The following is a 4170-nucleotide window of genomic DNA, read 5'->3' as shown; positions in this document are numbered from 1 at the left end:
GAGTGTGTTTCTAGAACACCCGTTCACAGTCCAGCGTGTCCTAAAGTGCAACACAACAGAACTCATCATTCCTGCTGTTTCAGTCCAGATCATTACATGACAGTGTCATTACTTGAAGGGTATTTGCTTAGGGCGGCACGCTGGTTTGGCGGTTAGCACTCTCACCTCACAGCATGGGGGCCATGCTTCAAATCTCGGTTGTTTCTGTGTGAAGTCTGCATGTTCTCCTGCACGCGTGGGGTTTTCCAGGCATCTTCTCACAGTCCAAAAGCAGGCTTTGGTCTGGCTGTGAGTGTTTTGTGCTGCTGCTGTGTTGCCCCCTTCCCTGTCCTCTGTGCTTCTGCTCACCTGGCAGGTGTGTGCCATAATCTTGCTCAGTTCCTGCTATGTCAGCCAGAGAAGGCCAGAGTAGGCCGTTTGTTGGTGCTGTGCTGGTCGTTTTTACTCTTCTTTTCCCCCTTTTGTCCTCAGCAGTCCTATGCTGCTGGGTTTTTATCATTTTAGTTTGGGTTGGGTCTCGGTAGTCTTGATTTGTTACTTTTAAATTCTAGTCCTTTTATTATTTTTGTTTGAGTTGGAAGCCCTCTCCAGAAACCTCCACTTTAGCCTAGTGGAGGGGTTTGAAAACGTAAGTGATCCCAGGGGCTAAGCTGTCTGGGGCTTTTGTCTCCGGTCGGGTCTGCCATGGCACACAGGTCTTGGGTGACGCGCCAACGGTTAGAAGCCCACCGGAGATTCAGCTACGTCCCCTGGATTGGCGTCACCGGGGCCCCACTCTGGAGCCAGGCCTAGGGTTGGGGCTCGTCACCTGGTGACTGAGGCTCCTCCACGGGCTCTGGTCAGGTCCAGCCCGAAGAAACAACCTGGGGATCACTGTGGTTTTGGTGGCAGTCAAAGGCGGGTGCTCAGCTGCCCAAACTCTGGTCATGGAACTTGGCTTTTGGGACGTGGAACGTCACCTCTCAGGGAGGGAAGGAGCCTGAGCACAAGCTCTGGTTGTGCCCCCCCTTGTGTCAACATATTCACTCGTGCAAGACGCAGAAAGGGGGGATTGAGGGCGGGGCTACTTTGCTCAGCACGAATAGCCACGCCCTTGTGGAGGAGATTTTGGAAACAGAGGCTTCAGATGAACATGAAATGTGACTTTTTAAGAGATTTAGGTTTTTGGATTTTGGTTGAAAACTTCATATTCAGAATTCAAACACCACCTGGAACATTTTTGTATAAAAAATTTAAACTTTAAACATTACTAATGTCTGGTTTAAAGACATAGACATGCAGTAAACTGACGGATACATTTGATGGTTTTATGGTTGCAGGTCTCGAGGTCACGGAAACAAAAACGGAGAAACCTGCTGCTATGGATCTGCAGGAGTTTCTGTTTCTACTTTGCACTCATCACTTCACACACATAAATGTATTAAATATACTATGCTCTGGGTTTTATTGGAATTTTATTTTTTGCACGTTTTCTGTAAAAGAATATAAGATGAAGACCATCAACAAATCTTCAGTGAAGAACAAATTCGGCTCCCCCAGGAACTTTTCAGACTGGATTCTGGATTTTGTTGTTTTTTAAAACGTCCTCTTCAGAAACGCTACTTTTTTGTTTTATTTTTGTGTTTCCATCTTTATACGTTATTGAGAATTCACTCATTTAATTTCTAATATTTTTTTCAGTGAACCATGATCAAATCAAAAAATACACCTTAAACATCACCAGTGAAAGTATCGTGATCCGAAAACGAGACAGACCCAGATGCTGAAAGCCGGAAGGAGGACACAGGTAAGTGGTAAGGTGAGTAATAAGGATTTATTTCGATCCGACGAGATTAGGAGTTTTGGCGTGGCTGGAGGTTCTGGTGAAGTTACGACCGTGGCAAGGCTGAAGGCTCTGATGTAGTTTGGAGTTCGTGACGTGGCTGGAGATTTTGAGGAGGTAGGTTTCCTGAGGAGATTCAGGAAAGTAGCTTCTGCTTGTGGAAGTGTCTGACTCAGGTGACTCTCGTGGCCTGAAGTCCTGAGGCAAAAACAAACAAAGTTATCGAGGGAGCAAGACAAGGGGGCCAGACGTGAGTCTAAGGATAGACTAAGCACTAAGGGGTTACGAACTGGCGAATGCTGGAGCTGGGTCTCCATAACCCTTGTGCTATCTTAGATGACCCCCCCCCCCCCCTCCATTGAGGTGTTCTCCCTACCATGACAAAGGTGGATAAAGGTGGAAAGATTTCATGTAATCCATGGACACCAGTGAAGATCACAAATCATTGAAGAAAAAGGTTCAGAGCACTGTTTAGTGGGTCTAGATGACCCAACTCCCAATGTTAAAGTGCCTAGGATAGAACAAGGGTTACATATAGCAGAGTCTTGATGAGATGAGTAGTCACAGCAGGAGTCAGGACCAGAGCAGAGCAGAGGGGGGGAGGAGAACTGACAGAGGCACCATGACAGAAAGATGAACGTGTCAATTCTTTTCCTTTTTTTAATCTATGTTTTGTGAGCAAGCATGTGTAGAAAGGGAAGCCCCTGGACCGGCTGGAAAGATGTAGTCTTGGAAGGCCTCAGGGAGGAGCTGGAGGACGTGGCGGGGGGGTCTGGGCATCTCTCTTGAGCAGGTCCTGGATGCTATTTACAATACATATAGTGCAGTTTGCAGTTTTCAAAGTAACAATGTGAAAAATGACATAAAATGCTGTTACAATCTATATAGATTTCCCAATTTCATGCAGCACTAAATATCTACTCACTGGTAATTAGATCATTTTTTACAAAAAAAAATTAAAATTCACGGTTTAAGAAATTCCACAAGGGTGAAGATCCTGTTTAGTTCATTTATTCAATATAATCTGGGTTTAAAGAAGTTTTGGAAAGTTGTGTTTTTTGTTGCTGTTGTAGACGTTTCCTGTTGGATAAGGACTAATGCAGCAAGAGCACTGAACATCACAAGGGTGTGATTAAGCATCTATAAATATGGCTGGAACACACTTTAAACACTCGATAAAACATGTTTATGATGCAGCCTCCCATCAGCAGCCCAGAGCTGCAGCCAAAGACATCCCAGGCTGAGGCTGTACAGTGGAATGCTGCCTTTGCAGCTGTGAACAGGGATCTTTTTCCCCTCCTAGTGTACATTTGGACAACACTGCAGCTCATGCTGAAACAGAGAATGGGTTTCCATGGCAATACAGTTTTTTTTCTGTTGCCCGGTTTGACGTCACATCAGGCTCCAGCACAAAGGTGTGGAGGTGCGTGGCAGGGACTCCTGCAGAAACAGCAGATAAGAGGCTAAAAGAATTCACCTGATTACCAAATCTATGAAAGTATAATCGACTGACCATGTCTAATAGAACACAACACACATAAGATCCAAAGAAACCCATCTGTGTCCTCTTTCATCAGGAAAAATCATCTCATTTACAAAGGCGTCATTTCTCCAGAAGAGTCCATTCACTGTTTTGCCTCTGAGCTTCTGTTTTTTTCACGCTTGGGGGCCCCCTGGTGGCAGACTGATGACGGTGCAGAACAAAAAAAAAGATCTAAAAGAAGTTTTGTCAAATCACAGAACAAGGACCGATGTCTGCCCCTTTCACGATGTTATGTGTGCGTGTGTGCACATGTGGGTGTTTGTGTGTGTGCGCATGTGTGTGCACGTGTGTGAGCATGCATGTTTGTGCACCTGTATGTGCACGTTTGTGTGCACGTGTGTTTATGTGTGCGTGTGTGTGCGCATGGGTGGGTGTGTGTGTGGGCATGTGTGAGTGTGTGTGCATTTGCGTGTTCGTGTGTGTGTCCGTAGGCGTGTGTATTGGCAAGAGTCTGACGATACGATACGTATCCCGATATTTTACCGAAACATATTTTCTTTGTGTTTTTTAAATATAACTTTGAATAAAACTCTACCTGAATTTTAACGTCTTCCACTGTAATAAAATGGTCAAATTCAGTTTATCACAGTAATGATCATAATGTTAAGCACTGCAATTGTGTCTCATTTATACATAAGTTGCGTTTACCGAAACAAATTCATAGTGCTTTTATTTTGGTAAGTTAAAATATAGAAAGGGAACAGTCAACATTGTCTGATTTCCACAACAAAATCTTTTTCAGTATAAGAAAAACAAAGAATGAATGAGCCTTAACGAGTAAGTTTCTTTTAGGGAAATAAAATGC

General features: G+C 44.4%; 1 long non-coding RNA gene across 1 annotated transcript; it reads right to left on the bottom strand.

Annotated features, from left to right (window-relative positions):
* Window positions 1-2985: 2985 nt before the first annotated feature.
* LOC105357604 lies at window positions 2986-3649 on the bottom strand. Its single transcript, XR_911482.3, has 2 exons — window positions 3336-3649; window positions 2986-3262 (listed from the first exon to the last, which is right to left on the bottom strand). It is a non-coding gene; the product is annotated as an uncharacterized LOC105357604 (long non-coding RNA).
* Between the last annotated feature and the right edge of the window lie 521 nt (window positions 3650-4170).

The sequence above is a fragment of the Oryzias latipes genome, chromosome 21 (assembly GCF_002234675.1).
Source record: "Oryzias latipes chromosome 21, ASM223467v1".
NCBI lineage: Eukaryota > Metazoa > Chordata > Actinopteri > Beloniformes > Adrianichthyidae > Oryzias > Oryzias latipes.
Note: the sequence above shows the minus strand (reverse complement) of the source record. Positions and strands in the feature narration are given on the sequence as shown.